Here is an 11,741-nt window from a genome sequence, read left to right as displayed (position 1 = left end):
ACAGAGCCCCTCCAAGCTGTTCTCCACCCTTAAACTGTGCCCCCATGAAGTCTCTCCTGGCAACTGCCGTCCCCCATCCCAGACAGTGCCCCTGTGAAACCTCCCCCTGAAAAGCTCCTTCCTTCAAGAATAACCCCCAACCTTCCTTTTGTCTCCCCAGCAGTGCCTTCTATCTTCCACTGCTGCCCTCCTAAGATGAGTTACCCCCAAATCTTCACCCATTAGGCTTCCCCTAAAAACTGGCCCCCTTCTCCAGCAAACGATCAGGGCATCCCCTCTCACACAAACAATGGATTCTTCCAGCTAACCAGGGACCCCCATTCCCTTGCAGTGTGTTTCCTGCCAATGAGTCTCCAGAAACCTCCTTGAAAATGGTTTCCAGACCTCCCTCCTTTCCCCATTCCTCTTGAAGACGCTCCCTGACAACAGCCCCCAACACAAAGACACCTCCCTCTCTCAGACACTTCCACCAAGATGCAGATAACTGTCTGCCTTCCTTGTGCCTTACCCCCACCCTCCATAAAGCTGCCCTTTATTGATACCTCCCCCTCCCCCACAAAAAACCCATATGATGGGGAAGGCGCCAGATAATGCTTCCCCCACCAGGCTTCCACCAGACTTTTCCCCATAAACCATTTTCTTTAACAACACATCCTTTCTCTTCTCCCAAGTGCACCTTTCTTTAATACATCCCAGCCTTTTTCCTCCCCACCTCCATCTTTCCTTGGGCACAAACCCCCAACTCCTTAGTTCTTCTGAGAAGGAAAGGAACCCAGGGAGGTGTTGAGGTGGAAGGGTGGGGAACAAATGAAAGGAGGGAGCATGGAAAGGATTTTAGGGTCCCTCAAAATACCACCAGGTTGATGCCCTAGATTTCAGAACACCTTCAATAACTCTGCCAGAAGATAAGAGCTCTTGCTCCAGGACCACTCAGGCAAGGGGGAGGAGCTGTATAGTACAGTCCCCTTCTTCTCACTCCCCATTCCAAGGGTCTTTAAAGCAGACAAAGGAGGGGCTGGCTCAGGGCTCGGTGCCCTGATGCTGCACTGTACTAGAAGCCTGGGAGTAGGCTAGATGCCCAGTGGCTGGCATAGGGGGTCCTCTTGTAGGCATCCCCATAGAGGTAAATGACATTTTGGTTGCAAAGCAGTGGGAGAAGGCTGGGGGGTTGGGAGGAGGAGGGAGAAACCTGGAAGCTAAGGATCATAGGCCATCTGCAGAATTCTCCTCTGCCTACAGACCCAGGTCTGGGTGAGGGAGTAACAGTGAGGCTGGAGCAAGGTGGAGGAGAAGGGAGGTGGTCTGGTGCTACATTCTGCTGCCATGGGAAAAGGCAGCTCTTTTTCTTTGTTCTTCTCTGATGCCAATAAATACCTTCTCAGATGGAGATTGGCAGCTCATTTTTTTTGACTAGGAAATGAAATGATTTCTGCTAGAAAAAACCCTTGTTTAAGGAATTCCCCGTCCCCCCCCAAAAAAAATGTTTACAGAAAAAAGGAGGTAGTGGAAAGTAGAGATGCCATTTTCACCATAGACATGAAGCTACCTGGGCTCCCATACCAAAGCCAACCAGGCTTTCCACTAAATAGGTCAAGTGGCCTTTGCTGAACTGTTTGGCTCTAGCTGCACTGACCTCCAAGGAGTGTCCTGGGACTTTGCAGTCTCAAGGGAATAGCTGTTTATGGCAACCATTACCAAGCTTAAACCCAAACCAGACTGACCCAGAGCTTCTGACTGACCTATTCACAGATGGAAAGAGTGCTTAAATTTTGTGCAGGAATTTCCCAGGATATCTTGGGAGCTTTGGTTATGATTCTGGAAGGCTAGAGGCCAGGGGGTTTAGGTAGGCTCGTCTTTTTAAGAGACCACAGCTCTGACAATAAGCTAAGGTGTTTTTTCTTCTTCAGTGTCTGAGTCTTTGTACCTTTGGAGAGGTCAGCTTTCTAATAAATGTGTCTCAGAAAGCTGATATCTTCCCTGTTGCTCCTAGTTGGGCAGCGTTGAGAGAAGATTATACCTTTTTGGTTTTTGTTTGTTTGTTTTCTTGTTTTAATCAGAGGTTTGTTGTATAATCCATATTATCAGGCAAGTTCTGAACCCTAAAACAGGTACCCTGCTTGAATAAAACATGTCGGGCTTTGAGCAAGGAGCAGTGCCAGCAGATAGCTGTGCCATAAGCTAGAAGAATATCTTCCACCTTCCATACCATACCCCCAATCTCCACCTACCCTTTTCACAGGGGAACAGACTTTTTTCTACCCCTTTCCTTCTAATCTTTTCCCCTGCTTTTGACTGTGTTCAACATCAGCTGGGTTGGGCTCTGTTCTTTCCTAATGTGGCCCACATTTAGTTTACATTGTCTTTAACTCACCAGTCTGCTGGAAGGGGTAGGATTAACTGGTGAAGTAACATTCCTGAAGACCCATACTAAATTGCAGTTGTGTGGTTCTGCTGTTTGTGATGGAGGCCAACTTCACAGAAGGTGTGTATGAACCAGAAACCAAAATAGTGTGGCTGCTCAGAGTTACAAGCTTCTTTGTAAGGGTAAAAAGGGAAATATGTCCAGAGGCTACCTGCCGCCTTCAAAACACCTTTTTCTTTCTTGAAGCCCCCTTTCCTTGGTCTTGGTTACTGGTTGAAGTTTCAGAGAGACTCTCTTATTTTTAGGTCTGTTTTTCACTCACCTCAGAGTTTCTCTATTGTCCTCTTCTGGATGTTGCCAAACCCTCCGGTTTACGCTCTTCATGTCTTACCTATTCTTGGCTCTGTTCTCTGTTTGTTTCTACTCTTCCCATGCTCCCTTAGCCCTTTTAGTTAAAGTTGTTAGTGTTTTCACTTGATCTTGAGGCTCTGAAAAATTGAACATTCTTTTCTTCTTGGTAATATTGGGCAGATTATTATGGTAGGATTTGTTGGCTCCTAACTGTGGATTAGATTCCGAGTCTTTTCCTAGACCAGGTTATGGATGGATGTAGGGTAGGACGCTGTATCTTATTTGGGACTAGTTGTGGGCACTTTCCAGTCATTAAAAGGTCTTCTGCTTGATTGGGTGTCCTTAAGATCTGGGAGAATGTCCGATGGCAATCTTGATAAGGACCCCAGAGATGGCTGCAGGTTTATCTGATTCTGTCTGATCCCAGGCTCCCAACTTAGACTGATATTCTCATCTTTAATCCTGCCTGGTGCTTTATAAAACCCTCAAACATGAAACCTTTGATACTTACCTGAGATGATAACAGGTTCTGTTTTGTTCCTTGGCATCCCTAGAAGTAGGTTTTATAGCCTGTCAAGGGAAGGCTGACCAGTCCCTAGAGCCAGACTGCTATGTACTGCTTGAATGAAATTGCATTTAAGAGGTGGTCAGAGCTCAAACAATTCTTACTGGGAAACCTTGGTCAAATTATGGTACTACTTTGGATTTCTCTGGGATGGACAGTAGCACTTGTACATACAATGACATGAGATGACAGAGGCTTATACTTCTTGGGGCTCTCTCGAAGAAAGTTCTTCCTGTAAGTGGAAGGTAGTTGTGTTTTGTTTATGACTTGATTGGCAAGTATATATAACTTTCAATCAAGTATTTATTGAGCTATTTTTGTTGGAGGTGCCATGGTATGTGCTCTATAAAATGACATGGGATAGATGTGGTTTCTGCCTACCAGGACCTTGTAATCTGTGCCTCTAGCAAGTATGAGTGGTCCATTTTCATCCAGTTGCTTAGTGTCTTCTTTATTTCCCTTGATTCTAACATGACCAGACTTTGGATAACATGTATCTAGATGAATGATTGTCCTTCTCTAGGTCCCCTTGGTCTGGAAAATAAATACCATCACCTGTTTTGTGACTGAGATCAGGTTCCTTGGGATGCCTCTGTATGTCACGGCCATTTGGATCAGGCTAGGAGGAAAAGAGAGGAACCCCCCAGAGCAAGGCCAAAGCTATACCAGGGTTATTGGGAGCCATTGTCCTGTTTTGGGATTCTGTCCTCTATGCAGCTTCCAAAGAGATATTCCAAAAATATAGATCTATTTTGCACCCAGCTTGATAAACACTAGTGGTATCCTGTTACATCTAGGAGCAAATAGAAACCACTCCATTTGGCATTTTAAGCACTTGACAACCAGACTCCCATCTACCTTTTCGAATCTCTGCCTGTAAATCTTTCCCTTTCACACAGTCTGTGGTCTCACCAAATTGTCCTTTTTGCTTCTCCTCACACTTGATGTTCCATCTCCTGTCCCTGGGCCTCTGTCCATTCTATCCTCTCCTTTCCTCAGACCTCATGTCTGGAACGCCCTTTTTCCTCACCTTCCCCTCATAAAATTTTTGAGTTTTCTTTAAAGCCTAGCTCAGATGATGCCTTCTTCATAATGCCTTTCCCAATCCACTCCCTCTAGCTCTAGGGCTTCCCCTCCCCAGTTTCCTTGGATTTATTTTGTGCACCCTTATCTGTATGTATTGTCTCCCCCAATGGAATGTAAAATCCTTGAAGGCAGAGATGGTTTAATTTTGGTCTTTATAAAACCCCAGGGCCTCACTCAGAGCCTGCCACCTGGTAGGCCATAACTCAATGCATGATGACTGATTGCTTTGGGAATAGCAGGTCACACCTAGATTCTGTCCTGCCAGTCACAAATCTAACAGTCACAAATATAAGTCATGGGAGCTGTGGAAGAAGAAAAGAAATTTAGTAGAATTGACATGAGTAGAACTGGTGGGATAGAGAAGTAAGAGAGAAAAAAGGTGACGTGATTCTGAGGTAATCCACAATTTCTTCAGTACTCTGGGATAGAATTCATCTGGGCTTGGTGACTTGGATTCACTGAAAGCATCTGGAGTCTGTAGCTTATCAATTCTTCTGCTCTTCTCCTTCCTCAGATCTCCCTTCTCTACCCCACTGCCTACTCTCTGCGAGGCTGATGATGAATAGCTACTAAAGATAATGGCCCTTTCTAGGTCCTCAAAACTGCCCCTTTCCTCTTGGTTGGTCTCTTCTCCCTAGACTTCCCTAACATTGTTTTCTCTCCAACTTCTCTTCCCATCTCTTTCACCATGCCTTCAATAGAACATTGTCCATCTTCAGCTCACTGAGGGTGGGTGCCCCCTCATGTTCCATCCTAAACCCTCTCATCTCTTTCCTCTACAATATCTCTTGGTTATCTCATAAGATCCCATGGAATCAAATGTTATTTCCATGCAAATGATTCTCAAGTCTATATATCCAGAGCTAATCTTTATCTTGAACTCCAGGCCCATATCACCAGTAGCCTACTGGACACATCTCTGCCTGAGTATTCCATAGGCATATTCCATGGGGCAGCTGGGTGGCCCAGTTGGGAGAGTGCTGGTCTAGGGTCAGGAGGGCCTGAGGTCAAATGCTGCCTCAGATGCTTATTAGCTATATGACCCTGAGCGAGTCACTTAACCCTGTTTGCCTCAGTTCCTCATCTATAAAGTGAGCTGGAGAAGGAAACTGCAAACCACTCCAGTATCTTTGCCAAGAAAACCCTGACCACAGAGAGTCGGACTCAACAACAGAACCCCATAGGCATGCCTCATATCTCCACCGCCACTCCCAAACCTGCTTCTCCAGATTTCCTTATTCTTGTCATAGGCAAACTGTTCTTCCAGTCACCTAGGTTTACAACCTCAGAGTCATCCTTGATCCTGCTCTCTTTCCTCCCTCCCCATATCTCGTCACCTGGTCCAGATGAAGCTCATCCTTGGGTTTTGAAAGAACCAGCAGAGGTGATGGCTGGAAAACAGGAATAGTACCTCATGATTTGAGAAAAGAATATGTTATTGTGACTTTTTTTTTCTTTTTAGAGGGGGAAAGGCAGGGCAATTGGGGTTAAGTGACTTGCCCAAGGTCACCACAGCTAGTGAGTGTTAAGTATCTATAATGTAATGCCAAGGAAAGGCAACTTCCCAAGGTTCAAAATACCAGCATAGGTGCTCTCCATTTTATTCAGTGACAAATTAAGAACAGAGAAGATCAAAATATGACATCATTCAAAATACAGCATTTACTAAGTGTGATTAAATAATCTCCAAGTACTACCCTACTCCAGGGACCTTATATTCATTCAATCAATTACAAAGTCCCTGTTTTAAATACTACTCTACCCCTAGGCTGTACCTTCATTTAGTCCATCACAAAGCCCCTCTTCTCAAATGGAGATTAAGTACATTCATTTGTTCAACTATAGAACACAAAAAGGTCAAAAGTTCCCCACCCCGGGATCACAATTGAATCTACCCCAGAGTTACAACAAGTTTAAGCATAGCACTTAATACCCAAATGGAGGTCTTTTCTTTATCTTGACAGGAGGCAAGTTCTCAGCAATCTTAGTTCCTGGGGAGACAAGGCTTAGCAAGGCTACAAGATACATTGCCAGTCTCTTCATTAATTCATCCTCTGTCTGCAGAACAGTCCTAGGACCCCTGAAAACATTAGCAAAACCCTCTCCCAGGATTTCTGTAAACATACAACAAGAAAATCCTTCTTCAGGGCTTCTGAACCAACAGAAAGGTTCCCAGACCCCTGCAACAACAGCACTGTCCTTCACCAGTGGACAAATCTGGCAAAACAGACAGACAAAGTACAAGCAAAACAGCCATGTCTCCTCAGTCCTTAGCAGCTCCGGGGGCAGGTCTCAAAAGTCCAGGGCAATTCAAAGTGGCCCTCAGCAATCCTCTCAGTCTCTCTCTGCCTCCATGAGGGTGCTGCTTCCAAAAAGTTCTTCTGCCTCTCTCGTGTCTCTCCAAATCTACATCACCAGCTCCTCCCAGTTCAGGACTCTCTTTTCAAGTCAACAAGTCCATCCCACAGGTGGGATTAACAAGCTTTGGGTTTTAACACAATCAATTTGAAAACCAAGCCAATACAGGGGGATCTTTATATTCCATTACTATCACAGTATCTGAGGCCAGATTTGAACTCAGGTCCTCCTGACTCAGACTGGTGCTCTATTCACTACACCACCTAGCCGCCTCTTTTCTGACTTTATATAAGAGGAAAGAGGACAGTCTGCAAACCAGATCTGTGAGCTTTTCCCTTGATGCTTTGCTCTGTATCTTGTATGCACCCATTAGGTTTGGGGCTTTTAATTTTAAACCCAACCTGTGATTTCATCAGTGAAGGGGAGTCGCTAGTGAGGAAGTCTCTGCCAATGCACATCCATACTTTCTCTGCCTCTGAAGATTCCTAGAGTTTCCTGGGGGCATTGAGAGGTAATGGGACTTGCCCAGTCTGTCTCTACCTCACCACTGCCTCCCTGCTACTGATTTCCATGTTGTCTCCCACATTGGTGTGTGTGAATTCCTTCACAGCCTGGGTTCTGGGTTTTGTTTTGTTTTATTTTGCTTCTCCTTGTAAACCCAGGGTTTAGCGTTGTGCCTGGAACATAGTAAGTAAGTGCTTGATAAATGTTACTGATGAATTGATTGCTTGTCCTAAATCAACAGCAAAGGAGTTATTGCATTCCAATACAGTTTGGTAATTCTAGCTTAACAAAATGGTTCTCTTCCTCCCTTGAAGGAGCTGGGACTCCTTTAAATAATAAGTTCCTGTAGAACATTAAAAAATAATTTATTGACCTAGCAAAAATTTGATTTACATCCAACTTCTCACAACCTCTTTTACATAAACAAAGGTGCACCTGTATTTTAGTTTTGCCCAGAAAAAGATTTGATCTTCATCCATTTAAAATTTTTGAAGGTGGATATAGATAATGTATTTCAAGTAGTACATTTATCACAGCATATATGCTGCCTGAGAAATGGAACTTTTGAAGGATGTTTTCCTCACAAGGTTGACTGGTTGCGTTCAGCTTATTTTGAGTGTATGACTTTTACAAACAAGGACAATAGCTTCAGCCTCCTGAAGACCAGTTTGGAAGGAGGCCCAGACAGATCAGGCTGCATGGGCTGAGTGGTGAAGAGCTGATTTCACTTGGTGCAAATGTATGGTTCACCCTTAACCTCAGCCGGACTCCCCATTGTGGTCCTAGGTTTTGTCTCATCTTTCTTCTCTCATCTTATTGACCCCCAGTCTCATCTTCTTCTTCTCCCATCCCTACCTCCTACGCTTCTCGGTGGGTAAAAATTAGATCCAAGATAAAAGTATTCCTTCTTGCTTCTTCCTCTCAAAAGATGAAATTATCATTAACAAGTCAAGAAATTAGTAGGTGCTCTGCTTTTGGCAGAGAGCCCTCCAGCGGATGTCCTGACCACCCTCCCTGTAAACTGCTACATCGCATCTTTGTGCCAGCTGAGTGTTCTGTTCCCAGAACTTCATCTTACTCTTTCCTTCCCCTCAGCGTGCTCTGTATTATACCGATGACAGTATCTGTTCTGCTTCTGCCTCTATTGATTGTTTTCCAGATACTCTGCCTGTCTTTCCCCACTCTGCCTCCTGGCTTTTCTCATATGGGTATGCCTTAATGTGCAGTGTTGCCCGATTTCACCTCTTCTGTTCACCTTTTTGGTCCAGTTCTGTACCTCTGCTCAAGCTGTTCCTTATATCTGTCTACCTTGTCTTTCAATCCTACCCATTTTTCAAGTCCAGTTTATGTCATCCCTTCATCAAATGCTCTCTTTCTCACATGCCACTGACCACTGCTGGAGAAAGTCCCACAACCACATTTCCTGAATCCACTGTAACTATGTCACCAATGTCAACTGGGCCCTCCCTAGCATGTAGTCCTTTTATTCTTCCCTGATTGCCTTTCTATCTCAGCCCCCATATCAGTCGTTCTGAACCTTTTTTTCTCTCCTTAAGCCTCCTCTTCTACTCCCTTCTCCTTCCCCTCAGCAGAACACCTCCTCTACTTTGCCAAGAAAATAGAGGCCATCTGCCATGAGCTCCCTCTTCTCCCCCCATTCTCTCCTTTGATCAGTCTCTGAAGATGGGACCTTTCTGGCTGAGGTTAGTCCTGTAATTTGCCCCCTTGGACCCATTCTAGCTCTCATAGGAGTAAAACCTTTTTGTCATCCTACTTTTCTCTCTCTTTATCTTCTAGATCCTTTCCTGCTGCCTAAAAACCTGCCCAGGCATTCCTGATCCTTCCCCTGACCTTGAAGTCCCTCTCAATCCAAGACTTTGGGGTGAATGGCTCTCATTCTTAAAACTCCCTGGCAGATCCGGATTCATAATTTTATTAAAGAGTAAAGTCAGCCAACCCAGTGAAGCACTAGTTGAAGCTGGTTTTGCTGGGGGGTTGGAGGGAGGGGGCGGCATGTCCTGCTACTCTTGTACTTGTTTCAAAAACTGCCATCCTGTGTCTTTCCTCCTTTTTACAACCAAACTCCTAGAAAAATCCGTCTGTTCAACTTGGTTCTACTTTCTCACATCCCTTTCATTTCTCAGTCTTTTGCAGTCTAGCTTCCAACTCTACCACTAAAATGGAGCTGCTTTCTCCAAGTTTTCCAGTGATCTTGTATTTTTTAAATCTGAATGCCTTTTTTTAATCTTTATATTTCTTGACTTGTTTGCAACTTTTGATACAGTAGATTGGCCCCCTCCTTCCTAATGCTCTCTCCTGTAGCTCCAACTCTATCCTGGTTTTGTCCTACCTATCTGAGCACCCCTTTTTGAGTTCCTTTGCTGCATCATCATGCTTGCCCTCTAAGCACAGGTGTCCTCCAGAGTTGTGCCCTGGGCCCTCTTCTTGTTTTGACTTGTCTGGGTCCTCTCGCACTTGGTGATCCCAGCTCCTAGGCATTTGTTTATTACCTCTAGGCAGATGAGCATCCAAAATGCCTTTTGTTTTCACAACACAGCCATTTCCAGATATACTCTTCTCATCTCTACCACCAATGAGCCTTCCCTTGTTATTTTTTTAACGTTTGCTTTAAAAAAAGACTTTGAATTTAAATAATTAAATAAAATGGGTATTTCCATGTGCGTAATAGAACATAAAAAGAGAATTGTACATCAAAATTTGAAAATCTTCATTGGGTATAGTTTGCCTTTTTAAAGGAATTTAAAGTCCTTCACAATGTGATACCCTCCCCCTTACTTTTCAGAGTTGGTATACTCTGTACTTCAGTCAGATGGGCCAATTTGCCACTTTCCACCTCCATACCTTTGTACAGGCCATACCCCCATGCTTGAAATGTGTTATCCGTCTTCCACCACTTAACTTCCTTCAGGTTCAAATCAATTCCTCTTCCTTTAGGAGAACTTTCCTTATTCCCCCTTCCTTACTAGTGCTTTTTCCTTTCTAAAATTATTTTGCAGTTATCTCAGGAAATGTTGTATCCTTACAGTGGAGTATAAACTTCTGGAGGACAGGGACTATTTTTGTTTTTACTCATTGTATTATCCAAGGACCTAACACAGGTCCTTGTATGTAGGAGAAACTTAATCAGTACTTGATGAATGGAACAAGGGCAGTTATCATTCACGGTGATTAGACCTGGTTAGGCCTGCTGACCTGTACCAGCCTCGGTGCTTTGGGAGCATTCCTCTGCACCAGTGGAGAAAGCATCCATGGCATTGAGAGTCTTGGCCCTGACTAAAGCTGAGCCAAGAGGTATCCAAGGCTTTGGGGTGAATGACTCTCATCCTTGAAACTCCCTGGCAACTTTAGGTTCATATTTTCCCTTTGCTGCCCCTTAAAGTCAGCCAGCCCAATAAAGCACCAGTTGCAGCTGATTTTACTGTTTTTTCTCTGCCACTTTTGTGCTTTTTAAAAAAAAAAAATATCTAATTGCATTTCTGACCTTATGCTCTTTGGCTTCTTAGCAACCGGCACAACGTAGAAACTCCCAACAGTCATCTCTATTCTTCCTGTCCTTTTTGAAATGCTTACTTCATTCACAGCTGCCCATGCAACAATTACTGTTCAAATGTACAACTTTTCATCTTTTTTTTTTTGCTCTGTAATTTATAGTCAATTGGAATCAAGAAATAAAAATGAAAAATTATTTTTGCCTCACTATACCTATTATGAAAAGACTTTAAAATGGGAAGTTTTCTGTCTATATCCAATTGGTAAAAGTGTTGACCAGTTGATAAAGGAAAGGGACAGACCACTGTGACTGCCACCAAAGACCTCCCTTCACTCTTTGAGTTGTATATAGTTTTCTTATTTATCCTGCATTTAGTTTGTATATATTTGTTTACATGTTGTCTCCCCCATTAGTTTGTGAGGTTCTTGAGGTAGGAACAGTCTTTGCTTCCTTTTGTATCTCTAGTGCTTAGCACAGTGCCTGACAGATAGTAGGCACTTGAAATACTGATTGATTTTTACAGATGAGGAAACTGAGGTCCAGAGATGGGGAAATGATTCATTCTTGGTTACATAGTGAATTAGTGGCAGAGCTTCAGGTTTTCTGACTTTGAATCCATGTCTACACTATACCATGCCAGAGAGTAGGAGAGTGATTAGAAGAAAGAGAAGTATTCTTCCAGAAAAAATATGCCATCTGAAATGTACTCCCCTTCACCCTACCCCCAAAACATAGCTTCACCAACAATATATTAGTGTGCCTGTCTTTCTACATCCCCTCCATCCAGCATTTCCTATTTTCATCTTTGACCATTTTTCCTGTCAGATGCCTACTGATTTGGGGCATTATTTTTCATTATGGTGTTTAACAGTTTGTATTTAGTCTTTTGGAAACTGTTCATATTCTTTGACTTCTTATCTTTGGGGAATGACTCCCAGTTTACATATCTATTTCAGTTCTTCTATGGGTTTTGGATGTCCAGCTACCAAAGCTCTGAAAAGACT

General features: G+C 43.7%; 1 protein-coding gene across 1 annotated transcript in view; it reads left to right on the top strand.

Annotated features, from left to right (window-relative positions):
• Positions 1 to 11,741, top strand: part of DNAAF9 (dynein axonemal assembly factor 9) — a 168,695-nt gene that overhangs the window by 1,054 nt on the left and 155,900 nt on the right. The window lies entirely within an intron of this gene.

This window comes from Petaurus breviceps, unplaced genomic scaffold (genome assembly GCF_028583685.1).
Source record: "Petaurus breviceps papuanus isolate PSGF00001 unplaced genomic scaffold, PetGlider_PUasm1.0 140, whole genome shotgun sequence".
NCBI classification, from domain to species: domain Eukaryota; kingdom Metazoa; phylum Chordata; class Mammalia; order Diprotodontia; family Petauridae; genus Petaurus; species Petaurus breviceps.
This window is presented reverse-complemented; position numbering and strand designations above follow the sequence as displayed.